The sequence below is a fragment of the Lissotriton vulgaris genome, chromosome 2_1 (genome assembly GCF_964263255.1).
Source record: "Lissotriton vulgaris chromosome 2_1, aLisVul1.2, whole genome shotgun sequence".
Lineage (NCBI taxonomy): Eukaryota > Metazoa > Chordata > Amphibia > Caudata > Salamandridae > Lissotriton > Lissotriton vulgaris.
In genome coordinates this window covers 2,052,627,004-2,052,654,891 of record NC_141687.1, presented here as the reverse complement: position 1 = coordinate 2,052,654,891, position 27,888 = coordinate 2,052,627,004, and the positions used below count along the sequence as shown (strand labels likewise).

Sequence of the window (27,888 nt, the reverse complement as noted above, 5' to 3'; positions counted from 1 at the left end):
TGCAGCTTAAACCATTGACCTGAGTGCCGCTCTTGTACAAGGAACCAACCCCCAGAAGAATGCCACACAGCTCCGCCTAGCAAGCCTGTCTCTGGAACCAAGGGGCAAGCTCTGGAACCAAAGCGGTTAGCCCACCCGCCTGAATCAACTGGTGAGTATGAGCAGAAAACAGTGGAGCACCCCGAGCTAGCAGACAGGGAACGCAGAGACCCAAAGCACATAGTCCCAGCGAATGCCACGCCGAGGGGGACAGAGACCTCGCGCATGACTCCGCACCTTCAGCTGCCTCGGTACAAGGGGGGAGGAGGGGGATAGGCACATGACACGGGGTGGGGAGATACCGAGGTACCCCAGAGTCAACAAGCAGTACCCCCAGAGAACACACAGCACTAGAACCTACCATGGCACCAAAAGGAGGTCACGCTATACTGACTGACTTCCAGTCATTCCAATCAAAAGCCACAACTTCCCATTGGGAGGGCACCGCCGGCCTTTCACACAGTCCTGAACGATGAAAACTACCCTCAAAGTATGGACAGAAACAAGGTTCGCAGACATGGAAACTCCGCTCGTTCGTACGCAAGGCGCCTCACAGCTTCTCTTCTTCTTCCGGCGCCGGGCGCAGTACTTTCTCTTTGGAAATCGGAAGTCCTGCACGCAGTGCCTGACTTCCTGTGATCCCCGGCCGCAATTCCCTGCAGTCCCGGGCTGCGCCGGTGAAAACGGGGCAGATGATGGGTAGGCTCCATCCAAATTGAAAATAAACAGCGGGGTGGGCACCTCTTAGGAATTAAAAATGTAAATGCGGGCAAAGTCGCAGGGTGGGCACCCACGATGATCATATTCAGCTGAACATCGGACCACGTCATGAACACCAACATGTTTCTCCAAGGTCAAGCAGAAATGGATCAGAGAAACGCCCCGTCATTTTCAGACTGGGGGGCGTGTTTTTCTTTCTCCCCTCTTCCCATTGCCTGGAATGTAAACAACGGACGTGTTTTGACTTGTTGTTGTTTACATTCCAGCCAATGGGAAGAGGAGAGAAAGAAGCGAAAAAACACACCCCTCAATCTGAAGAAGACGGGGCTTGAATTGACAAACAAACCTCTTCTCCAATGGCTGGCCAGCATTTAGGAGGCCAGCCAATGGAGAAGAGGGGCGGTTCAAGCACCACTACTAGAAAACGTAAAATCTTGCCAGGGTGACTGCGCAAGCGCAGCCTATGCTAGCCGAGACCTAAAAAGGGTGCACTGATCAGCTCTCCATAAGGTAGCGCCTTACAAAAGGGGGCCACTATATATGGGTCCGGCTGCATGTCCTGCTACTGTCTTTTGGGCTTCGTCCAAAGGTCTTAGAACCAGATCTTGATCTATACAGATACGAGAATCACATTGAGTATCCAAAGCCGGAGAGGACCATCATCTGAACCCCCAGCTAAATACCTCAAGGATACAGGTTACGTAGGGCTGGAGCGACATACCAACCAAACATTCAATACAGTGCCAGGCTCAGCATGTGCTCGCAAAAGCAGGAGAAATAAAAACACACACAAAACCAGACATGACTGCACAATAACACGCCACACAGTCTGTCTATCAGCATATTGAACAGCAGATCTATAGACATTTAAAGTACCTTAAAGCCCTTTCCTACCAACTAGGGAAGCAAGCACCTTCAAACTGTCATACTGCGCTACCCCCAAGCTTACATGTTGATATCGGTAAAGGGTTTTTGGAGCCCAACCCTGGCTGGCCATGGCAGACATCTACCTGCATTTCTGAAAGCTGTAGTTTAGCCACCAACCTACGCCTCTCCTGGGCACTGAGGTACTTTTCCTGCATGAATGTCTTCTGAAGGCTGTTGATCAGCTCACTGTTGAAGACCATCCTGATCCTGTGGCTCAGCCTGCTGTCCATTTCTTTTGTTTTGGCTAAGTCCTGGGACCGCAAGGTCCTCCCCTCTTCTTCGCGCAGACGCTGCTGTACTCCTCGTGGCTGTCACTGTCATCGGGAACACGTGCCGGTCCTCCTGCACAGGCTGAGGAGCGTTGTCCGCAGGGGAAAACCGGCTATCTTTCTGGCTGGCACAGCTCAAAGCACACTGACTGTAGAGCTCCTGATCTCAGCACAATTTATAGGGCTGCAGCCTGCTGTCCAAGGCAGGTGAAACCGAGGGACATTGCCTGCTTTCCGTGTCCTGAGGGGAGACACAGTCTAAGCGGCCAGCTTCAGTCTCCTATCCTGAGTCAATGCCACATGGAACAACCGTAAACATTAGTCCAAGCTGCAAAAAGGCCTGTAACTGACATAGTTTCTAAGTAACACACCACCCGTACCATGTCACAACACGCATACAACAGTTGCAGATGCAACTACAAGCTAAAGTTGTGGCTAACTTGCCGATAATTCCTCACTATGAAACAAATTTTATGTTTATTGCGCGCCACTTATTAGCATTCAAATGGTGCCTCACTGATAATGAAGAGTCAGCCGGCCCCCGGGGATGGGTTCCCCAGGGCCCAAATTTGCATGAAGAGGGGGATCACGTACCCCCTTTCCTGATTATAATTGTCATTATCCCAACAGGACCTGGTGCACCCGCGGGGCATTATAAAACAAAATTGTGGAATCCCACATTTGATTTTTACAAAAAAAATGGTCTCAAATTTGTGAATCTGCTGCGATTTTTGCCGCAAAACGTTTAAAAAAAAGGCTTTTTGCCCCTGACGGGCTCCCTGGTGAACCCCCTCCTATTTTTTAAATGTTTTTGTTTGGAACTCGCAAGCAAAACAGGTGATGGACAGAATGTGGATCAATGTCACACATTCACCCCAGTCCAAAGATCTGGGCCCAAATCTATCGTTTTTTTGCACTCCACACCACCCTGGGTTAGACAATGGCGATATGCAAATCAGCTCTGACCCTGTGCCCCATGGGAACAGTCCAGTCCGAACTACAAAAGCCATGTCCTTCCCAGAACGGAATCAAGCATCCGAGGACCGGACCGGTTTCGAGGTAACACCTCTCATCAGCCCGGCTAGCTTGACTCCAGTGGTGTGGAGTGCCTGGGACCCACGTCTGAGCATCCCCAGCGCACTTATGGAGGCAATTGCAAACAAAACAGGTGATGGACAGAATGTGGATCAATGTCACACATTCACCCCAGTCCAAAGATCTGGGCCCAAATCCATCGGTTTTTTTTTTGCACTCCAGACCACCCTGGGTTAGACAATGGCGATATGCAAATCAGCTCTGACCCTGTGCCCCATGGGAACAGTCCAGTCCGAACTACAAAAGCCATGTCCTTCCCAGAATGGAATCAAGCATCCGAGGACCGGACTGGTTTCGAGGTAACACCTCTCATCAGCCCGGCTAGCTTGACTCCAGTGGTGTGGAGTGCCTGGGACCCACGTCTGAGCATCCCCAGCGCACTTATGGCGGCAATTGCAAACAAAACAGGTGATGGACAGAATGTGGATCAATGTCACACATTCACCCCAGTCCAAGGATCTGGGCCCAAATCCATCGTTTTTTTGCACTCCACACCACCCTGGGTTAGACAATGGCGATATGCAAATCAGCTCTGACCCTGTGCCCCATGGGAACAGTCCAGTCCGAAATACAAAAGCCATGTCCTTCCCAGAACGGAATCAAGCATCCGAGGACCGGACCGGTTTTGAGGTAACACCTCTCATCAGCCCGGCTAGCTTGACTCCAGTGGTGTGGAGTGCCTGGGACCCACGTCTGAGCATCCCCAGCGCACTTATGGCGGCAATTGCAAACAAAACAGGTGATGGACAGAATGTGGATCAATGTCACACATTCACCCCAGTCCAAAGATCTGGGCCCAAATCCATCGTTTTTTTGCACTCCACACCACCCTGGGTTAGACAATGGTGATATGCAAATCAGCTCTGACCCTGTGCCCCATGGGAACAGTCCAGTCCGAACTACAAAAGCCATGTCCTTCACAGAACGGAATCAAGCATCCGAGGACTGGACCGGTTTCGCGGTAACACCTCTCATAAGCCTGGCTAGCTTGACTCCAGTGGTGTGGAGTGCCTGGGACCCACGTCTGAACATACCCAGCGCACTTATGGCGGCAATTGAAAACAAAACAGATGATGGACAGAATGTGGATCAATGTCACACATTCACCCCAGTCCATGGATCTGGACCCAAAGCCATCGATTTTTTGCACTCCACACAACCCTGGGTTAGACAATGGCGATATGCAAATCAGCTCTGACCCTGTGCCCCATGGGAACAGTCCAGTCCGAACTACAAAAGCCATGTCCTTCCCAGAACGGAATCAAGCATCCGAGGACCGGACCGGTTTCGAGGTAACACCTCTCATCAGCCCGGCTAGCTTGACTCCAGTGGTGTGGAGTGCCTGGGACCCACGTCTGAGCATCCCCAGCGCACTTATGGCGGCAATTGCAAACAAAACAGGTGATGGACAGAATGTGGATCAATGTCACACATTCACCCCAGTCCAAAGATCTGGGCCCAAATCCATCGTTTTTCTGCACTCCACACCACCCTGGGTTAGACAATGGCGATATGCAAATCAGCTCTGACCCTGTGCCCCATGGGAACAGTCCAGTCCGAACTACAAAAGCCATGTCCTTCCCAGAACGGAATCAAGCATCCGAGGACCGGACCGGTTTCGAGGTAACACCTCTCATCAGCCAGGCTAGCTTGACTCCAGTGGTGTGGAGTGCCTGGGACCCACGTCTGAGCATCCCCAGCGCACTTATGGCGGCAATTGCAAACAAAACAGGTGATGGACAGAATGTGGATCAATGTCACACATTCACTCCAGTCCACCAGGCACTCCACACCACTGGAGTCAAGCTAGCCGGGCTGATGAGAGGTGTTACCTCGAAACCGGTCCGGTCCTCGGATGCTTGATTCCGTTCTGGGAAGGACATGGCTTTTGTAGTTCAGACTGGACTGTTCCCATGGGGCACAGGGTCAGAGCTGATTTGCATATCGCCATTGTCTAACCAAGGGTGGTGTGGAGTGCAAAAAAACGATGGATTTGGGCCCAGATCTTTGGACTGGGGTGAGTGTGTGACATTGATCCACATTCGGTCCATCACCTGTTTTGTTTGCATATTCCGCCCTAAGTGCGACGGGGATGCCCAGACGTGGGTCCCAGGCACTCCACACCACTGGAGTCAAGCTAGCCGGGCTGATGAGAGGTGTTACCTCGAAACCGGTCCGGTCCTCGGATGCTTGATTCCGTTCTGGGAAGGACATGGCTTTTGTAGTTCGGACTGGACTGTTCCCATGGGGCGCAGGGTCAGAGCTGATTTGCATATCACCATTGTCTAACCCAGGGTGGTGTGGAGTGCAAAAAAACAATGGATTTGGGCCCAGATCTTTGGACTGGGGTGAGTGTGTGACATTGATCCACATTCGGTCAATCACCTGTTTAGTTTGCATATTCCGCCCTAAGTGCGCTGGGGATGCCCAGACGTGGGTCCCAGGCACTCCACACCACTGGAGTCAAGCTAGCCGGGCTGATGAGAGGTGTTACCTCGAAACCGGTCCGGTCCTCGGATGCTTGATTCCGTTCTGGGAAGGACATGGCTTTGTAGTTCGGACTGGACTGTTCCCATGGGGCACAGGGTCAGAGCTGATTTGCATATCGCCATTGTCTAACCCAGGGTGGTGTGGAGTGCAAAAAATCGATGGATTTGGGCCCAGATCTTTGGACTGGGGTGAGTGTGTGACATTGATCCACATTCGGTCCATTACCTGTTTTGTTTGCATATTCCGCACTAAGTGCGCTGGGGATGCCCAGACGTGGGTCCCAGGCACTCCACACCACTGGAGTCAAGCTAGCCGGGCTGATGAGAGGTGTTACCTCGAAACCGATCCGGTCCTCGGATGCTTGATTCCGTTCTGGGAAGGACATGGCTTTTGTAGTTCGGACTGGACTGTTCCCATGGGGCACAGGGTCAGAGCTGATTTGCATATCGCCATTGTCTAACGCAGGGTGGTGTGGAGTGCAAAAAAACGATGGATTTGGGCCCAGATCTTTGGACTGGGGTGAGGGTGTGACATTGATCCACATTCGGTCCATCACCTGTTTTGTTTGCATATTCCGCCCTAAGTGCGCTGGGGATGCCCAGACGTGGGTCCCAGGCACTCCACACCACTGGAGTCAAGCTAGCCGGGCTGATGAGAGGTGTTACCTCGAAACCGGTCCGGTCCTCGGATGCTTGATTCCGTTCTGGGAAGAACATGGCTTTTGTAGTTCGGACTGGACTGTTCCCATGGGGCACAGGGTCAGAGCTGATTTGCATATCGCCATTGTCTAACCCAGGGTGGTGTGGAGTGCAAAAAAACGATGGATTTGGGCCCAGATCTTTGGACTGGGGTGAGTGTGTGACATTGATCCACATTCGGTTTATCACCTGTTTTGTTTGCATATTCCACCCTAAGTGCGCTGGGGATGCCCAGACGTGGGTCCCAGGCACTCCACACCACTGGAGTCAAGCTAGATGAGAGGTGTTACCTCGAAACCGGTCCGGTCCTCGGATGCTTGATTCCGTTCTGGGAAGGACATGGCTTTTGTAGTTCGGACTGGACTGTTCCCATGGGGCACAGGGTCAGAGCTGATTTGCATATCACCATTGTCTAACCCAGGGTGGTGTGGAGTGCAAAAAAACGATGGATTTGGGCCCAGATCTTTGGACTGGGGTGAGTGTGTGACATTGATCCACATTCGGTCCATCACCTGTTTTGTTTGCATATTCCGCCCTAAGTGCGCTGGGGATGCCCAGACGTGGGTCCCAGGAACTCCACACAACTGGAGTCAAGCTAGCCGGGCTGATGAGAGGTGTTACCTCGAAACCGGTCCGGTCCTCTGATGCTTGATTCCGTTCTGGGAAGGACATGGCTTTTGTAGTTCGGACTGGACTGTTCTCATGGGGCACAGGGTCAGAGCTGATTTGCATATCGCCATTGTCTAACCCAGGGTGGTGTGGAGTGCAAAAAAACAATGGATTTGGGCCCAGATCTTTGGACTGGGGTGAGTGTGTGACATTGATCCACATTCGGTCCATCACCTGTTTTGTTTGCATATTCCGCCCTAAGTGCGCTGGGGATGCCCAGACGTGGGTCCCAGGCACTCCACACCACTGGAGTCAAGCTAGCCGGGCTGATGAGAGGTGTTACCTCGAAACCGGTCCGGTCCTCGGATGCTTGATTCCGTTCTGGGAAGGACATGGCTTTTGTAGTTCGGACTGGACTGTTCCCATGGGGCACAGGGTCAGAGCTGATTTGCATATCACCATTGTCTAACCCAGGGTGGTGTGGAGTGCAAAAAAACGATGGATTTGGGCCCAGATCTTTGGACTGGGGTGAGTGTGTGACATTGATCCACATTCGGTCCATCACCTGTTTTGTTTGCAAATTCCGCCCTAAGTGCGCTGGGGATGCCCAGACGTGGGTCCCAGGCACTCCACACCACTGGAGTCAAGCTAGCCGGGCTGATGAGAGGTGTTACCTCGAAACCGGTGCGGTCCTCTGATGCTTGATTCCGTTCTGGGAAGGACATGGCTTTTGTAGTTCGGACTGGACTGTTCCCATGGGGCACAGGGTCAGAGCTGATTTGCATATCGCCATTGTCTAACCCAGGGTGGTGTGGAGTGCAAAAAAACGATGGATTTGGGCCCAGATCTTTGGACTGGGGTAAGTGTGTGACATTGATCCACATTCGGTCCATCACCTGTTTTGTTTGCATATTCCGCCCTAAGTGCGCTGGGGATGCCCAGACGTGGGTCCCAGGTACTCCACACCACTGGAGTCAAGCTAGCCGGGCTGATGAGAGGTGTTACCTTGAAACCGGTCCGGTCCTCGGATGCTTGATTCCGTTCTGGGAAGGACATGGCTTTGTAGTTCGGACTGGACTGTTCCCATGGGGCACAGGGTCAGAGCTGATTTGCATATCGCCATTGTCTAACCCAGGGTGGTGTGGAGTGCAAAAAAACGATGGATTTGGGCCCAGATCTTTGGACGGGGGTGAGTGTGTGACATTGATCCACATTCGGTCCATCACCTGTTTTGTTTGCATATTCCGCCCTAAGTGCGCTGGGGATGCCCAGACGTGGGTCCCAGGCACTCCACACCACTGGAGTCAAGCTAGCCGGGCTGATGAGAGGTGTTACCTCGAAACCGGTCCGGTCCTCGGATGCTTGATTTTGTTCTGGGAAGGACATGGCTTTTGTAGTTCGGACTGGACTGTTCCCATGGGGCACAGGGTCAGAGCTTATTTGCATATCGCCATTGTCTAACCCAGGGTGGTGTGGAGTGCAAAAAATGGATGGATTTGGGCCCAGATCTTTGGACTGGGGTGAGTGTGTGACATTGATCCACATTCGGTCCATCACCTGTTTTGTTTGCATCTTCCGCCCTAAGTGCGCTGGGGATGCCCAGACGTGGGTCCCAGGCACTCCACACCACTGGAGTCAAGCTAGCCGGGCTGATGAGAGGTGTTACCTCGAAACCGGTCCGGTCCTCGGATGCTTGATTCCGTTCTGGGAAGGACATGGCTTTTGTAGTTCGGACAGGACTGTTCCCATGGGGCACAGGGTCAGAGCTGATTTGCATATCGCCATTGTCTAAGGCAGGGTGGTGTGGAGTGCAAAAAAACGATGGATTTGGGCCCAGATCTTTGGACTGGGGTGAGTGTGTGACATTGATCCACATTCGGTCCATCACCTGTTTTGTTTGCATATTCCGCCCTAAGTGCGCTGGGGATGCCCAGACGTGGGTCCCAGGCACTCCACACCACTGGAGTCAAGCTAGCCGGGCTGATGAGGGGTGTTACCTCAAAACCGGTCCGGTCCTCGGATGCTTGATTCCGTTCTGGGAAGGACATGGCTTTTGTAGTTCGGACTGGACTGTTCCCATGGGGCACAGGGTCAGAGCTGATTTGCATATCGCCATTGTCTAACCCAGGGTGGTGTGGAGTGCAAAAAAATGATGGATTTGGGCCCAGATCTTTGGACTTGGGTGAGTGTGTGACATTGATCCACATTCGGTCCATCACCTGTTTTGTTTGCATATTCCGCCCTAAGTGCGCTGGGGATGCCCAGACGTGGGTCCCAGGCACTCCACACCACTGGAGTCAAGCTAGCCGGGCTGATGAGAGGTGTTACCTCGAAACCGGTCCGGTCCTCGGATGCTTGATTCCGTTCTGGGAAGGACATGGCTTTTGTAGTTTGGACTGGACTGTTCCCATGGGGCACAGGGTCAGAGCTGATTTGCATATTGCCATTGTCTAACCCAGGGTGGTGTGGAGTGCAAAAAAACGATGGATTTGGGCCCAGATCTTTGGACTGGGGTGAGTGTGTGACATTGATCCACATTCGGTCCATCACCTGTTTTGTTTCCCAATTCCGCCCTAAGTGCGCTGGGGATGCCCAGACGTGGGTCCCAGGCACTCCACACCACTGGAGTCAAGCTAGCCGGGCTGATGAGAGGTGTTACCTCGAAACCGGTCCGGTCCTCGGATGCTTGATTTTGTTCTGGGAAGGACATGGCTTTTGTAGTTCGGACTGGACTGTTCCCATGGGGCACAGGGTCAGAGCTTATTTGCATATCGCCATTGTCTAACCCAGGGTGGTGTGGAGTGCAAAAAATGGATGGATTTGGGCCCAGATCTTTGGACTGGGGTGAGTGTGTGACATTGATCCACATTCGGTCCATCACCTGTTTTGTTTGCATCTTCCGCCCTAAGTGCGCTGGGGATGCCCAGACGTGGGTCCCAGGCACTCCACACCACTGGAGTCAAGCTAGCCGGGCTGATGAGAGGTGTTACCTCGAAACCGGTCCGGTCCTCGGATGCTTGATTCCGTTCTGGGAAGGACATGGCTTTTGTAGTTCGGACTGGACTGTTCCCATGGGGCACAGGGTCAGAGCTGATTTGCATATCGCCATTGTCTAACGCAGGGTGGTGTGGAGTGCAAAAAAACGATGGATTTGGGCCCAGATCTTTGGACTGGGGTGAGTGTGTGACATTGATCCACATTCGGTCCATCACCTGTTTTGTTTGCATATTCCGCCCTAAGTGCGCTGGGGATGCCCAGACGTGGGTCCCAGGCACTCCACACCACTGGAGTCAAGCTAGCCGGGCTGATGAGAGGTGTTACCTCGAAACCGGTCCGGTCCTCGGATGCTTGATTCCGTTCTGGGAAGGACATGGCTTTTGTAGTTCGGACTGGACTGTTCCCATGGGGCACAGGGTCAGAGCTGATTTGCATATCGCCATTGTCTAACCCAGGGTGGTGTGGAGTGCAAAAAAATGATGGATTTGGGCCCAGATCTTTGGACTTGGGTGAGTGTGTGACATTGATCCACATTCGGTCCATCACCTGTTTTGTTTGCATATTCCGCCCTAAGTGCGCTGGGGATGCCCAGACGTGGGTCCCAGGCACTCCACACCACTGGAGTCAAGCTAGCCGGGCCGATGAGAGGTGTTACCTCGAAACCGGTCCGGTCCTCGGATGCTTGATTCCGTTCTGGGAAGGACATGGCTTTTGTAGTTCGGACTGGACTGTTCCCATGGGGCACAGGGTCAGAGCTGATTTGCATATTGCCATTGTCTAACCCAGGGTGGTGTGGAGTGCAAAAAAACGATGGATTTGGGCCCAGATCTTTGGACTGGGGTGAGTGTGTGACATTGATCCACATTCGGTCCATCACCTGTTTTGTTTCCCAATTCCGCCCTAAGTGCGCTGGGGATGCCCAGACGTGGGTCCCAGGCACTCCACACCACTGGAGTCAAGCTAGCCGGGCTGATGAGAGGTGTTACCTCGAAACCGGTCCGGTCCTCGGATGCTTGATTCCGTTCTGGGAAGGACATGGCTTTTGTAGTTCGGACTGGACTGTTCCCATGGGGCACAGGGTCAGAGCTGATTTGCATATCGCCATTGTCTAACCCAGGGTGGTGTGGAGTGCAAAAAAACGATGGATTTGGGCCCAGATCTTTGGACTGGGGTGAGTGTGTGACATTGATCCACATTCGGTTTATCACCTGTTTTGTTTGCATATTCCACCCTAAGTGCGCTGGGGATGCCCAGACGTGGGTCCCAGGCACTCCACACCACTGGAGTCAAGCTAGCCGGGCTGATGAGAGGTGTTACCTCGAAACCGGTCCGGTCCTCAGATGCTTGATTCCGTTCTGGGAAGGACATGGCTTTTGTAGTTCGGACTGGACTGTTCCCATGGGGCACAGGGTCAGAGCTGATTTGCATATCACTATTGTCTAACCCAGGGTGGTGTGGAGTGCAAAAAAATGATGGATTTGGGCCCAGATCTTTGGACTGGGGTGAGTGTGTGACATTGATCCATATTCGGTCCATCACCTGTTTTGTTTGCATATTCCGCCCTAAGTGCGCTGGGGATGCCCAGACATGGGTCCCAGGCACTCCACACCACTGGAGTCAAGCTAGCCGGGCTGATGAGAGGTGTTACCTCGAAACCGGTCCGGTCCTCTGATGCTTGATTCCGTTCTGGGAAGGACATGGCTTTTGTAGTTCGGACTGGACCGTTCCCATGGGGCAAAGCGTCAGAGCTGATTTGCATATCGCCATTGTCTAACCCAGGGTGGTGTGGAGTGCAAAAAAACGATGGATTTGGGCCCAGATCTTTGGACTGGGGTGAGTGTGTGACATTGATCCACATTCAGTCCATCACCTGTTTTGTTTGCATATTCCGCCCTAAGTGCGCTGGGGATGCCCAGACGTGGGTCCCAGGCACTCCACACCACTGGAGTCAAGCTAGCCGGGCTGATGAGAGGTGTTACCTTGAAACCGGTCCGGTCCTCGGATGCTTGATTCCGTTCTGGGAAGGACATGGCTTTGTAGTTCAGACTGGACTGTTCCCATGGGGCACAGGGTCAGAGCTGATTTGCATATCGCCATTGTCTAACCCAGGGTGGTGTGGAGTGCAAAAAAACGATGGATTTGGGCATAGATCTTTGGACTGGGGTGAGTGTGTGACATTGATCCACATTCGGTCCATCACCTGTTTTGTTTGCATTTTCCACCCTAAGTGCGCTGGGGATGCCCAGACGTGGGTCCCAGGCACTCCACACCACTGGAGTCAAGCTAGCCGGGCTGATGAGAGGTGTTACCTCGAAACCGGTCCGGTCCTCAGATGCTTGATTCCGTTCTGGGAAGGACATGGCTTTTGTAGATCGGACTGGACTGTTCCCATGGGGCACAGGGTCAGAGCTGATTTGCATATCGCCATTGTCTAACCCAGGGTGGTGTGGAGTGCAAAAAATCGATGGATTTGGGCCCAGATCTTTGGACTGGGGTGAGTGTGTGACATTGATCCACATTCGGTCCATCACCTGTTTTATTTGCATATTCCGCCCTAAGTGCGCTGGGGATGCCCAGACGTGGGTCCCAGGCACTCCACACCACTGGAGTCAAGCTAGCCGGGCTGATGAGAGGTGTTACCTCGAAACCGGTCCGGTCCTCGGATGCTTGATTCCGTTCTGGGAAGGACATGGCTTTTGTAGTTCGGACTGGACTGTTCCCATGGGGCACAGGGTCAGAGCTGATTTGCATATCGCCATTGTCTAACGCAGGGTGGTGTGGAGTGCAAAAAAACAATTGATTTGGGCCCAGATCTTTGGACTGGGGTGAGTGTGTGACATTGATCCACATTCGGTCCATCACCTGTTTTGTTTGCATATTCCGCCCTAAGTGCGCTGGGGATGCCCAGACGTGGGTCCCAGGCACTCCACACCACTGGAGTCAAGCTAGCCGGGCTGATGGGAGGTGTTACCTCGAAACCGGTCCGGTCCTCGGATGCTTGATTCCGTTCTGGGAAGGACATGGCTTTTGTAGTTCGGCCTGGACTGTTCCCATGGGGCACAGGGTCAGAGCTGATTTGCATATCGCCATTGTCTAACCCAGGGTGGTGTGGAGTGCAAAAAAACAATGGATTTGGGCCCAGATCTTTGGACTGGGGTGAGTGTGTGACATTGATCCACATTCGGTCCATCACCTGTTTTGTTTGCATATTCCGCCCTAAGTGGGCTGGGGATGCCCAGACGTGGGTCCCAGGCACTCCACACCACTGGAGTCAAGCTAGCCGGGCTGATGAGAGGTGTTACCTCGAAACCGGTCCGGTCCTCGGATGCTTGATTCCGTTCTGGGAAGGACATGGCTTTTGTAGTTCGGACTGGACTGTTCCCATGGGGCACAGGGTCAGAGCTGATTTGCATATCGCCATTGTCTAACCCAGGGTGGTGTGGAGTGCAAAAAAACGATGGATTTGGGCCCAGATCTTTGGACTGGGGTGAGTGTGTGACATTGATCCACATTCGGTCCATCACCTGTTTTGTTTGCATATTCCGCCCTAAGTGCGCTGGGGATGCCCAGACGTGGGTCCCAGGCACTCCACACCACTGGAGTCAAGCTAGCCGGGCTGATGAGAGGTGTTACCTCAAAACCGGTCCGGTCCTCGGATGCTTGATTCCGTTCTGGGAAGGACATGGATTTTGTAGTTCGGACTGGACTGTTCCCATGGGGCACAGGGTCAGAGCTGATTTGCATATCGCCATTGTCTAACGCAGGGTGGTGTGGAGTGCAAAAAAACGATGGATTTGGGCCCAGATCTTTGGACTGGGGTGAGTGTGTGACATTGATCCATATTCGGTCTATCACCTGTTTTGTTTGCATATTCCGCCCTAAGTGCGCTGGGGATGCCCAGACATGGGTCCCAGGCACTCCACACCACTGGAGTCAAACTAGCCGGGCTGATGAGAGGTGTTACCTCGAAACCGGTCCGGTCCTCTGATGCTTGATTCCGTTCTGGGAAGGACATGGCTTTTGTAGTTCGGACTCGACCGTTCCCATGGGGCAAAGGGTCAGAGCTGATTTGCATATCGCCATTGTCTAACCCAGGGTGGTGTGGAGTGCAAAAAAACGATGGATTTGGGCCCAGATCTTTGGACTGGGGTGAGTGTGTGACATTGATCCACATTCGGTCCATCACCTGTTTTGTTTGCATATTCCGCCCTAAGTGCGCTAGGGATGCCCAGACGTGGGTCCCAGGCACTCCACACCACTGGAGTCAAGCTAGCCGGGCTGATGAGAGGTGTTACCTTGAAACCGGTCCGGTCCTCGGATGCTTGATTCCGTTCTGGGAAGGACATGGCTTTGTAGTTCGGACTGGACTGTTCCCATGGGGCACAGGGTCAGAGCTGATTTGCATATTGCCATTGTCTAACCCAGGGTGGTGTGGAGTGCAAAAAAACGATGGATTCGGGCCCAGATCTTTGGACTGGGGTGAGTGTGTGACATTGATCCACATTCGGTCCATCACCTGTTTTGTGTGCATATTCCGCCCTAAGTGCGCTGGGGATGCCCAGACGTGGGTCCCAGGCACTCCACACCACTGGAGTCAAGCTAGCCGGGCTGATGAGAGGTGTTACCTCGAAACCGGTCCGGTCCTCGGATGCTTGATTTCGTTCTGGGAAGGACATGGCTTTTGTAGTTCGGACTGGACTGTTCCCATGGGGCACAGGGTCAGAGCTGATTTGCATATCGCCATTGTCTAATGCAGGTTGGTGTGGAGTGCAAAAAAACAATTGATTTGGGCCCAGATCTTTGGACTGGGGTGAGTGTGTGACATTGATCCACATTCGGTCCATCACCTGTTTTGTTTGCATATTCCGCCCTAAGTGCGCTGGGGATGCCCAGACGTGGGTCCCAGGCACTCCACACCACTGGAGTCAAGCTAGCCGGGCTGATGAGAGGTGTTACCTCGAAACCGGTCCGGTCCTCGGATGCTTGATTCCGTTCTGGGAAGGACATGGCTTTTGTAGTTCGGCCTGGACTGTTCCCATGGGGCACAGGGTCAGAGCTGATTTGCATATCGCCATTGTCTAACCCAGGGTGGTGTGGAGTGCAAAAAAACAATGGATTTGGGCCCAGATCTTTGGACTGGGGTGAGTGTGTGACATTGATCCACATTCGGTCCATCACCTGTTTTGTTTGCATATTCCGCCCTAAGTGCGCTGGGGATGCTCAGACGTGGGTCCCAGGCACTCCACACCACTGGAGTCAAGCTAGCCGGGCTGATGAGAGGTGTTACCTCGAAACCGGTCCGGTCCTCGGATGCTTGATTCCGTTCTGGGAAGGAAATGGCTTTTGTAGTTCGGACTGGACTGTTCCCATGGGGCACAGGGTCAGAGCTGATTTGCATATCGCCATTGTCTAACCCAGGGTGGTGTGGAGTGCAAAAAAACGATGGATTTGGGCCCAGATCTTTGGACTGGGGTGAGTGTGTGACATTGATCCACATTCAGTCCATCACCTGTTTTGTTTGCATATTCCGCCCTAAGTGCGCTGGGGATGCCCAGACGTGGGTCCCAGGCACTCCACACCACTGGAGTCAAGCTAGCCGGGCTGATGAGAGGTGTTACCTTGAAACCGGTCCGGTCCTCGGATGCTTGATTCCGTTCTGGGAAGGACATGGCTTTGTAGTTCAGACTGGACTGTTCCCATGGGGCACAGGGTCAGAGCTGATTTGCATATCGCCATTGTCTAACCCAGGGTGGTGTGGAGTGCAAAAAAACGATGGATTTGGGCATAGATCTTTGGACTGGGGTGAGTGTGTGACATTGATCCACATTCGGTCCATCACCTGTTTTGTTTGCATTTTCCACCCTAAGTGCGCTGGGGATGCCCAGACGTGGGTCCCAGGCACTCCACACCACTGGAGTCAAGCTAGCCGGGCTGATGAGAGGTGTTACCTCGAAACCGGTCCGGTCCTCGGATGCTTGATTCCGTTCTGGGAAGGACATGGCTTTTGTAGATCGGACTGGACTGTTCCCATGGGGCACAGGGTCAGAGCTGATTTGCATATCGCCATTGTCTAACCCAGGGTGGTGTGGAGTGCAAAAAATCGATGGATTTGGGCCCAGATCTTTGGACTGGGGTGAGTGTGTGACATTGATCCACATTCGGTCCATCACCTGTTTTGTTTGCATATTCCGCCCTAAGTGCGCTGGGGATGCCCAGACGTGGGTCCCAGGCACTCCACACCACTGGAGTCAAGCTAGCCGGGCTGATGAGAGGTGTTACCTCGAAACCGGTCCGGTCCTCGGATGCTTGATTCCGTTCTGGGAAGGACATGGCTTTTGTAGTTCGGACTGGACTGTTCCCATGGGGCACAGGGTCAGAGCTGATTTGCATAACGCCATTGTCTAACGCAGGGTGGTGTGGAGTGCAAAAAAACAATTGATTTGGGCCCAGATCTTTGGACTGGGGTGAGTGTGTGACATTGATCCACATTCGGTCCATCACCTGTTTTGTTTGCATATTCCGCCCTAAGTGCGCTGGGGATGCCCAGACGTGGGTCCCAGGCACTCCACACCACTGGAGTCAAGCTAGCCGGGCTGATGGGAGGTGTTACCTCGAAACCGGTCCGGTCCTCGGATGCTTGATTCCGTTCTGGGAAGGACATGGCTTTTGTAGTTCGGCCTGGACTGTTCCCATGGGGCACAGGGTCAGAGCTGATTTGCATATCGCCATTGTCTAACCCAGGGTGGTGTGGAGTGCAAAAAAACAATGGATTTGGGCCCAGATCTTTGGACTGGGGTGAGTGTGTGACATTGATCTACATTCGGTCCATCACCTGTTTTGTTTGCATATTCCGCCCTAAGTGGGCTGGGGATGCCCAGACGTGGGTCCCAGGCACTCCACACCACTGGAGTCAAGCTAGCCGGGCTGATGAGAGGTGTTACCTCGAAACCGGTCCGGTCCTCGGATGCTTGATTCCGTTCTGGGAAGGACATGGCTTTTGTAGTTCGGACTGGACTGTTCCCATGGGGCACAGGGTCAGAGCTGATTTGCATATCGCCATTGTCTAACCCAGGGTGGTGTGGAGTGCAAAAAAACGATGGATTTGGGCCCAGATCTTTGGACTGGGGTGAGTGTGTGACATTGATCCACATTCGGTCCATCACCTGTTTTGTTTGCATATTCCGCCCTAAGTGCGCTGGGGATGCCCAGACGTGGGTCCCAGGCACTCCACACCACTGGAGTCAAGCTAGCCGGGCTGATGAGAGGTGTTACCTTGAAACCGGTCCGGTCCTCGGATGCTTGATTCCGTTCTGGGAAGGACATGGCTTTGTAGTTCGGACTGGACTGTTCCCATGGGGCACAGGGTCAGAGCTGATTTGCATATCGCCATTGTCTAACCCAGGGTGGTGTGGAGTGCAAAAAAACGATGGATTCGGGCCCAGATCTTTGGACTGGGGTGAGTGTGTGACATTGATCCACATTCGGTCCATCACCTGTTTTGTTTGCATATTCCGCCCTAAGTGCGCTGGGGATGCCCAGACGTGGGTCCCAGGCACTCCACACCACTGGAGTCAAGCTAGCCGGGCTGATGAGAGGTGTTACCTCGAAACCGGTCCGGTCCTCGGATGCTTGATTCCGTTCTGGGAAGGACATGGCTTTTGTAGTTCGGACTGGACTGTTCCCATGGGGCACAGGGTCAGAGCTGATTTGCATATCGCCATTGTCTAATGCAGGTTGGTGTGGAGTGCAAAAAAACAATTGATTTGGGCCCAGATCTTTGGACTGGGGTGAGTGTGTGACATTGATCCACATTCGGTCCATCACCTGTTTTGTTTGCATATTCCGCCCTAAGTGCGCTGGGGATGCCCAGACGTGGGTCCCAGGCACTCCACACCACGGGAGTCAAGCTAGCCGGGCTGATGAGAGGTGTTACCTCGAAACCGGTCCGGTCCTCGGATGCTTGATTCCGTTCTGGGAAGGACATGGCTTTTGTAGTTCGGCCTGGACTGTTCCCATGGGGCACAGGGTCAGAGCTGATTTGCATATCGCCATTGTCTAACCCAGGGTGGTGTGGAGTGCAAAAAAACAATGGATTTGGGCCCAGATCTTTGGACTGGGGTGAGTGTGTGACATTGATCCACATTCGGTCCATCACCTGTTTTGTTTGCATATTCCGCCCTAAGTGCGCTGGGGATGCCCAGACGTGGGTCCCAGGCACTCCACACCACTGGAGTCAAGCTAGCCGGGCTGATGAGAGGTGTTACCTCGAAACCGGTCCGGTCCTCGGATGCTTGATTCCGTTCTGGGAAGGAAATGGCTTTTGTAGTTCGGACTGGACTGTTCCCATGGGGCACAGGGTCAGAGCTGATTTGCATATCGCCATTGTCTAACCCAGGGTGGTGTGGAGTGCAAAAAAACGATGGATTTGGGCCCAGATCTTTGGACTGGGGTGAGTGTGTGACATTGATCCACATTCGGTCCATCACCTGTTTTGTTTGCATATTCCGCCCTAAGTGCGCTGGGGATGCCCAGACGTGGGTCCCAGGCACTCCACACCACTGGAGTCAAGCTAGCCGGGCTGATGAGAGGTGTTACCTCAAAACCGGTCCGGTCCTCGGATGCTTGATTCCGTTCTGGGAAGGACATGGATTTTGTAGTTCGGACTGGACTGTTCCCATGGGGCACAGGGTCAGAGCTGATTTGCATATCGCCATTGTCTAACCCAGGGTGGTTTGGAGTGCAAAAAAACGATGGATTTGGGCCCAGATCTTTGGACTGGGGTGAGTGTGTGACATTGATCCACATTCGGTCCATCACCTGTTTTGTTTCCCAATTCCGCCCTAAGTGCGCTGGGGATGCCCAGACGTGGGTCCCAGGCACTCCACACCACTGGAGTCAAGCTAGCCGGGCTGATGAGAGGTGTTACCTCGAAACCGGTCCGGTCCTCGGATGCTTGATTTTGTTCTGGGAAGGACATGGCTTTTGTAGTTCGGACTGGACTGTTCCCATGGGGCACAGGGTCAGAGCTTATTTGCATATCGCCATTGTCTAACCCAGGGTGGTGTGGAGTGCAAAAAATGGATGGATTTGGGCCCAGATCTTTGGACTGGGGTGAGTGTGTGACATTGATCCTCATTCGGTCCATCACCTGTTTTGTTTGCATCTTCCGCCCTAAGTGCGCTGGGGATGCCCAGACGTGGGTCCCAGGCACTCCACACCACTGGAGTCAAGCTAGCCGGGCTGATGAGAGGTGTTACCTCGAAACCGGTCCGGTCCTCAGATGCTTGATTCCGTTCTGGGAAGGACATGGCTTTTGTAGTTCGGACTGGACTGTTCCCATGGGGCACAGGGTCAGAGCTGATTTGCATATCGCCATTGTCTAACGCAGGGTGGTGTGGAGTGCAAAAAAACGATGGATTTGGGCCCAGATCTTTGGACTGGGGTGAGTGTGTGACATTGATCCACATTCGGTCCATCACCTGTTTTGTTTGCATATTCCGCCCTAAGTGCGCTGGGGATGCCCAGACGTGGGTCCCAGGCACTCCACACCACTGGAGTCAAGCTAGCCGGGCTGATGAGAGGTGTTACCTCAAAACCGGTCCGGTCCTCGGATGCTTGATTCCGTTCTGGGAAGGACATGGATTTTGTAGTTCGGACTGGACTGTTCCCATGGGGCACAGGGTCAGAGCTGATTTGCATATCGCCATTGTCTAACCCAGGGTGGTTTGGAGTGCAAAAAAACGATGGATTTGGGCCCAGATCTTTGGACTGGGGTGAGTGTGTGACATTGATCCACATTCGGTCCATCACCTGTTTTGTTTCCCAATTCCGCCCTAAGTGCGCTGGGGATGCCCAGACGTGGGTCCCAGGCACTCCACACCACTGGAGTCAAGCTAGCCGGGCTGATGAGAGGTGTTACCTCGAAACCGGTCCGGTCCTCGGATGCTTGATTTTGTTCTGGGAAGGACATGGCTTTTGTAGTTCGGACTGGACTGTTCCCATGGGGCACAGGGTCAGAGCTTATTTGCATATCGCCATTGTCTAACCCAGGGTGGTGTGGAGTGCAAAAAATGGATGGATTTGGGCCCAGATCTTTGGACTGGGGTGAGTGTGTGACATTGATCCACATTCGGTCCATCACCTGTTTTGTTTGCATCTTCCGCCCTAAGTGCGCTGGGGATGCCCAGACGTGGGTCCCAGGCACTCCACACCACTGGAGTCAAGCTAGCCGGGCTGATGAGAGGTGTTACCTCGAAACCGGTCCGGTCCTCAGATGCTTGATCCCGTTCTGGGAAGGACATGGCTTTTGTAGTTCGGACTGGACTGTTCCCATGGGGCACAGGGTCAGAGCTGATTTGCATATCGCCATTGTCTAACGCAGGGTGGTGTGGAGTGCAAAAAAACGATGGATTTGGGCCCAGATCTTTGGACTGGGGTGAGTGTGTGACATTGATCCACATTCGGTCCATCACCTGTTTTGTTTGCATATTCCGCCCTAAGTGCGCTGGGGATGCCCAGACGTGGGTCCCAGGCACTCCACACCACTGGAGTCAAGCTAGCCGGGCTGATGAGAGGTGTTACCTCGAAACCGGTCCGGTCCTCGGATGCTTGATTCCGTTCTGGGAAGGACATGGCTTTTGTAGTTCGGACTGGACTGTTCCCATGGGGCACAGGGTCAGAGCTGATTTGCATATCGCCATTGTCTAACCCAGGGTGGTGTGGAGTGCAAAAAAGTGATGGATTTGGGCCCAGATCTTTGGACTTGGGTGAGTGTGTGACATTGATCCACATTCGGTCCATCACCTGTTTTGTTTGCATATTCCGCCCTAAGTGCGCTGGGGATGCCCAGACGTGGGTCCCAGGCACTCCACACCACTGGAGTCAAGCTAGCCGGGCTGATGAGAGGTGTTACCTCGAAACCGGTCCGGTCCTCGGATGCTTGATTCCGTTCTGGGAAGGACATGGCTTTTGTAGTTCGGACTGGACTGTTCCCATGGGGCACAGGGTCAGAGCTGATTTGCATATTGCCATTGTCTAACCCAGGGTGGTGTGGAGTGCAAAAAAACGATGGATTTGGGCCCAGATCTTTGGACTGGGGTGAGTGTGTGACATTGATCCACATTCGGTCCATCACCTGTTTTGTTTCCCAATTCCGCCCTAAGTGCGCTGGGGATGCCCAGACGTGGGTCCCAGGCACTCCACACCACTGGAGTCAAGCTAGCCGGGCTGATGAGAGGTGTTACCTCGAAACCGGTCCGGTCCTCGGATGCTTGATTCCGTTCTGGGAAGGACATGGCTTTTGTAGTTCGGACTGGACTGTTCCCATGGGGCACAGGGTCAGAGCTGATTTGCATATCGCCATTGTCTAACCCAGGGTGGTGTGGAGTGCAAAAAAACGATGGATTTGGGCCCAGATCTTTGGACTGGGGTGAGTGTGTGACATTGATCCACATTCGGTTTATCACCTGTTTTGTTTGCATATTCCACCCTAAGTGCGCTGGGGATGCCCAGACATGGGTCCCAGGCACTCCACACCACTGGAGTCAAGCTAGCCGGGCTGATGAGAGGTGTTACCTCGAAACCGGTCCGGTCCTCTGATGCTTGATTCCGTTCTGGGAAGGACATGGCTTTTGTAGTTCGGACTGGACCGTTCCCATGGGGCAAAGCGTCAGAGCTGATTTGCATATCGCCATTGTCTAACCCAGGGTGGTGTGGAGTGCAAAAAAACGATGGATTTGGGCCCAGATCTTTGGACTGGGGTGAGTGTGTGACATTGATCCACATTCGGTCCATCACCTGTTTTGTTTGCATATTCCGCCCTAAGTGCGCTGGGGATGCCCAGACGTGGGTCCCAGGCACTCCACACCACTGGAGTCAAGCTAGCCGGGCTGATGAGAGGTGTTACCTTGAAACCGGTCCGGTCCTCGGATGCTTGATTCCGTTCTGGGAAGGACATGGCTTTGTAGTTCAGACTGGACTGTTCCCATGGGGCACAGGGTCAGAGCTGATTTGCATATCGCCATTGTCTAACCCAGGGTGGTGTGGAGTGCAAAAAAACGATGGATTTGGGCCCAGATCTTTGGACTGGGGTGAGTGTGTGACATTGATCCACATTCGGTCCATCACCTGTTTTGTTTGCATATTCCGCCCTAAGTGCGCTGGGGATGCCCAGACGTGGGTCCCAGGCACTCCACACCACTGGAGTCAAGCTAGCCGGGCTGATGAGAGGTGTTACCTCGAAACCGGTCCGGTCCTCGGATGCTTGATTCCGTTCTGGGAAGGACATGGCTTTTGTAGTTCGGACTGGACTGTTCCCATGGGGCACAGGGTCAGAGCTGATTTGCATATTGCCATTGTCTAACCCAGGGTGGTGTGGAGTGCAAAAAAACGATGGATTTGGGCCCAGATCTTTGGACTGGGGTGAGTGTGTGACATTGATCCACATTCGGTCCATCACCTGTTTTGTTTCCCAATTCCGCCCTAAGTGCGCTGGGGATGCCCAGACGTGGGTCCCAGGCACTCCACACCACTGGAGTCAAGCTAGCCGGGCTGATGAGAGGTGTTACCTCGAAACCGGTCCGGTCCTCGGATGCTTGATTCCGTTCTGGGAAGGACATGGCTTTTGTAGTTCGGACTGGACTGTTCCCATGGGGCACAGGGTCAGAGCTGATTTGCATATCGCCATTGTCTAACCCAGGGTGGTGTGGAGTGCAAAAAAACGATGGATTTGGGCCCAGATCTTTGGACTGGGGTGAGTGTGTGACATTGATCCACATTCGGTTTATCACCTGTTTTGTTTGCATATTCCACCCTAAGTGCGCTGGGGATGCCCAGACGTGGGTCCCAGGCACTCCACACCACTGGAGTCAAGCTAGCCGGGCTGATGAGAGGTGTTACCTCGAAACCGGTCCGGTCCTCAGATGCTTGATTCCGTTCTGGGAAGGACATGGCTTTTGTAGTTCGGACTGGACTGTTCCCATGGGGCACAGGGTCAGAGCTGATTTGCATATCACCATTGTCTAACCCAGGGTGGTGTGGAGTGCAAAAAAATGATGGATTTGGGCCCAGATCTTTGGACTGGGGTGAGTGTGTGACATTGATCCATATTCGGTCCATCACCTGTTTTGTTTGCATATTCCGCCCTAAGTGCGCTGGGGATGCCCAGACATGGGTCCCAGGCACTCCACACCACTGGAGTCAAGCTAGCCGGGCTGATGAGAGGTGTTACCTCGAAACCGGTCCGGTCCTCTGATGCTTGATTCCGTTCTGGGAAGGACATGGCTTTTGTAGTTCGGACTGGACCGTTCCCATGGGGCAAAGCGTCAGAGCTGATTTGCATATCGCCATTGTCTAACCCAGGGTGGTGTGGAGTGCAAAAAAACGATGGATTTGGGCCCAGATCTTTGGACTGGGGTGAGTGTGTGACATTGATCCACATTCGGTCCATCACCTGTTTTGTTTGCATATTCCGCCCTAAGTGCGCTGGGGATGCCCAGACGTGGGTCCCAGGCACTCCACACCACTGGAGTCAAGCTAGCCGGGCTGATGAGAGGTGTTACCTTGAAACCGGTCCGGTCCTCGGATGCTTGATTCCGTTCTGGGAAGGACATGGCTTTGTAGTTCAGACTGGACTGTTCCCATGGGGCACAGGGTCAGAGCTGATTTGCATATCGCCATTGTCTAACCCAGGGTGGTGTGGAGTGCAAAAAAACGATGGATTTGGGCCCAGATCTTTGGACTGGGGTGAGTGTGTGACATTGATCCACATTCGGTCCATCACCTGTTTTGTTTGCATTTTCCACCCTAAGTGCGCTGGGGATGCCCAGACGTGGGTCCCAGGCACTCCACACCACTGGAGTCAAGCTAGCCGGGCTGATGAGAGGTGTTACCTCGAAACCGGTCCGGTCCTCGGATGCTTGATTCCGTTCTGGGAAGGACATGGCTTTTGTAGATCGGACTGGACTGTTCCCATGGGGCACAGGGTCAGAGCTGATTTGCATATCGCCATTGTCTAACCCAGGGTGGTGTGGAGTGCAAAAAATCGATGGATTTGGGCCCAGATCTTTGGACTGGGGTGAGTGTGTGACATTGATCCACATTCGGTCCATCACCTGTTTTGTTTGCATATTCCGCCCTAAGTGCGCTGGGGATGCCCAGACGTGGGTCCCAGGCACTCCACACCACTGGAGTCAAGCTAGCCGGGCTGATGAGAGGTGTTACCTCGAAACCGGTCTGGTCCTCGGATGCTTGATTCCGTTCTGGGAAGGACATGGCTTTTGTAGTTCGGACTGGACTGTTCCCATGGGGCACAGGGTCAGAGCTGATTTGCATATCGCCATTGTCTAACGCAGGGTGGTGTGGAGTGCAAAAAAACAATTGATTTGGGCCCAGATCTTTGGACTGGGGTGAGTGTGTGACATTGATCCACATTCGGTCCATCACCTGTTTTGTTTGCATATTCCGCCCTAAGTGCGCTGGGGATGCCCAGACGTGGGTCCCAGGCACTCCACACCACTGGAGTCAAGCTAGCCGGGCTGATGGGAGGTGTTACCTCGAAACCGGTCCGGTCCTCGGATGCTTGATTCCGTTCTGGGAAGGACATGGCTTTTGTAGTTCGGCCTGGACTGTTCCCATGAGCCACAGGGTCAGAGCTGATTTGCATATCGCCATTGTCTAACCCAGGGTGGTGTGGAGTGCAAAAAAACAATGGATTTGGGCCCAGATCTTTGGACTGGGGTGAGTGTGTGACATTGATCCACATTCGGTCCATCACCTGTTTTGTTTGCATATTCCGCTTTAAGTGCGCTGGGGATGCCCAGACGTGGGTCCCAGGCACTCCACACCACTGGAGTCAAGCTAGCCGGGCTGATGAGAGGTGTTACCTCGAAACCGGTCCGGTCCTCGGATGCTTGATTCCGTTCTGGGAAGGACATGGCTTTTGTAGTTCGGACTGGACTGTTCCCATGGGGCACAGGGTCAGAGCTGATTTGCATATCGCCATTGTCTAACCCAGGGTGGTGTGGAGTGCAAAAAAACGATGGATTTGGGCCCAGATCTTTGGACTGGGGTGAGTGTGTGACATTGATCCACATTCGGTCCATCACCTGTTTTGTTTGCATATTCCGCCCTAAGTGCGCTGGGGATGCCCAGACGTGGGTCCCAGGCACTCCACACCACTGGAGTCAAGCTAGCCGGGCTGATGAGAGGTGTTACCTCAAAACCGGTCCGGTCCTCGGATGCTTGATTCCGTTCTGGGAAGGACATGGATTTTGTAGTTCGGACTGGACTGTTCCCATGGGGCACAGGGTCAGAGCTGATTTGCATATCGCCATTGTCTAACGCAGGGTGGTGTGGAGTGCAAAAAAACGATGGATTTGGGCCCAGATCTTTGGACTGGGGTGAGTGTGTGACATTGATCCATATTCGGTCTATCACCTGTTTTGTTTGCATATTCCGCCCTAAGTGCGCTGGGGATGCCCAGACATGGGTCCCAGGCACTCCACACCACTGGAGTCAAACTAGCCGGGCTGATGAGAGGTGTTACCTCGAAACCGGTCCGGTCCTCTGATGCTTGATTCCGTTCTGGGAAGGACATGGCTTTTGTAGTTCGGACTCGACCGTTCCCATGGGGCAAAGGGTCAGAGCTGATTTGCATATCGCCATTGTCTAACCCAGGGTGGTGTGGAGTGCAAAAAAACGATGGATTTGGGCCCAGATCTTTGGACTGGGGTGAGTGTGTGACATTGATCCACATTCGGTCCATCACCTGTTTTGTTTGCATATTCCGCCCTAAGTGCGCTGGGGATGCCCAGACGTGGGTCCCAGGCACTCCACACCACTGGAGTCAAGCTAGCCGGGCTGATGAGAGGTGTTACCTTGAAACCGGTCCGGTCCTCGGATGCTTGATTCCGTTCTGGGAAGGACATGGCTTTGTAGTTCGGACTGGACTGTTCCCATGGGGCACAGGGTCAGAGCTGATTTGCATATCGCCATTGTCTAACCCAGGGTGGTGTGGAGTGCAAAAAAACGATGGATTCGGGCCCAGATCTTTGGACTGGGGTGAGTGTGTGACATTGATCCACATTCGGTCCATCACCTGTTTTGTTTGCATATTCCGCCCTAAGTGCGCTGGGGATGCCCAGACGTGGGTCCCAGGCACTCCACACCACTGGAGTCAAGCTAGCCGGGCTGATGAGAGGTGTTATCTCGAAACCGGTCCGGTCCTCGGATGCTTGATTCCGTTCTGGGAAGGACATGGCTTTTGTAGTTCGGACTGGACTGTTCCCATGGGGCACAGGGTCAGAGCTGATTTGCATATCGCCATTGTCTAACCCAGGGTGGTGTGGAGTGCAAAAAATCGATGGATTTGGGCCCAGATCTTTGGACTGGGGTGAGTGTGTGACATTGATCCACATTCGGTCCATCACCTGTTTTGTTTGCATATTCCGCCCTAAGTGCGCTGGCAATGCCCAGACGTGGGTCCCAGGCACTCCACACCACTGGAGTCAAGCTAGCCGGGCTGATGAGAGGTGTTACCTCGAAACCGGTCCGGTCCTCGGATGCTTGATTCCGTTCTGGGAAGGACATGGCTTTTGTAGTTCGGACTGGACTGTTCCCATGGGGCACAGGGTCAGAGCTGATTTGCATATCGCCATTGTCTAATGCAGGTTGGTGTGGAGTGCAAAAAAACAATTGATTTGGGCCCAGATCTTTGGACTGGGGTAAGTGTGTGACATTGATCCACATTCGGTCCATCACCTGTTTTGTTTGCATATTCCGCCCTAAGTGCGCTGGGGATGCCCAGACGTGGGTCCCAGGCACTCCACACCACTGGAGTCAAGCTAGCCGGGCTGATGAGAGGTGTTACCTTGAAACCGGTCCGGTCCTCGGATGCTTGATTCCGTTCTGGGAAGGACATGGCTTTGTAGTTCAGACTGGACTGTTCCCATGGGGCACAGGGTCAGAGCTGATTTGCATATCGCCATTGTCTAACCCAGGGTGGTGTGGAGTGCAAAAAAACGATGGATTTGGGCCCAGATCTTTGGACTGGGGTGAGTGTGTGACATTGATCCACATTCGGTCCATCACCTGTTTTGTTTGCATTTTCCACCCTAAGTGCGCTGGGGATGCCCAGACGTGGGTCCCAGGCACTCCACACCACTGGAGTCAAGCTAGCCGGGCTGATGAGAGGTGTTACCTCGAAACCGGTCCGGTCCTCGGATGCTTGATTCCGTTCTGGGAAGGACATGGCTTTTGTAGATCGGACTGGACTGTTCCCATGGGGCACAGGGTCAGAGCTGATTTGCATATCGCCATTGTCTAACCCAGGGTGGTGTGGAGTGCAAAAAATCGATGGATTTGGGCCCAGATCTTTGGACTGGGGTGAGTGTGTGACATTGATCCACATTCGGTCCATCACCTGTTTTGTTTGCATATTCCGCCCTAAGTGCGCTGGGGATGCCCAGACGTGGGTCCCAGGCACTCCACACCACTGGAGTCAAGCTAGCCGGGCTGATGAGAGGTGTTACCTCGAAACCGGTCCGGTCCTCGGATGCTTGATTCCGTTCTGGGAAGGACATGGCTTTTGTAGTTCGGACTGGACTGTTCCCATGGGGCACAGGGTCAGAGCTGATTTGCATATCGCCATTGTCTAACGCAGGGTGGTGTGGAGTGCAAAAAAACAATTGATTTGGGCCCAGATCTTTGGACTGGGGTGAGTGTGTGACATTGATCCACATTCGGTCCATCACCTGTTTTGTTTGCATATTCCGCCCTAAGTGCGCTGGGGATGCCCAGACGTGGGTCCCAGGCACTCCACACCACTGGAGTCAAGCTAGCCGGGCTGATGGGAGGTGTTACCTCGAAACCGGTCCGGTCCTCGGATGCTTGATTCCGTTCTGGGAAGGACATGGCTTTTGTAGTTCGGCCTGGACTGTTCCCATGGGGCACAGGGTCAGAGCTGATTTGCATATCGCCATTGTCTAACCCAGGGTGGTGTGGAGTGCAAAAAAACAATGGATTTGGGCCCAGATCTTTGGACTGGG

The 27,888-nt window shown here is 53.4% G+C and overlaps 1 pseudogene; it reads right to left on the bottom strand.

The window, feature by feature from the left end:
* Positions 1 to 1,225: 1,225 nt before the first annotated feature.
* LOC147733724 (uncharacterized) overlaps positions 1,226 to 27,888 on the bottom strand; it is a 101,887-nt pseudogene continuing 75,224 nt past the window's right edge.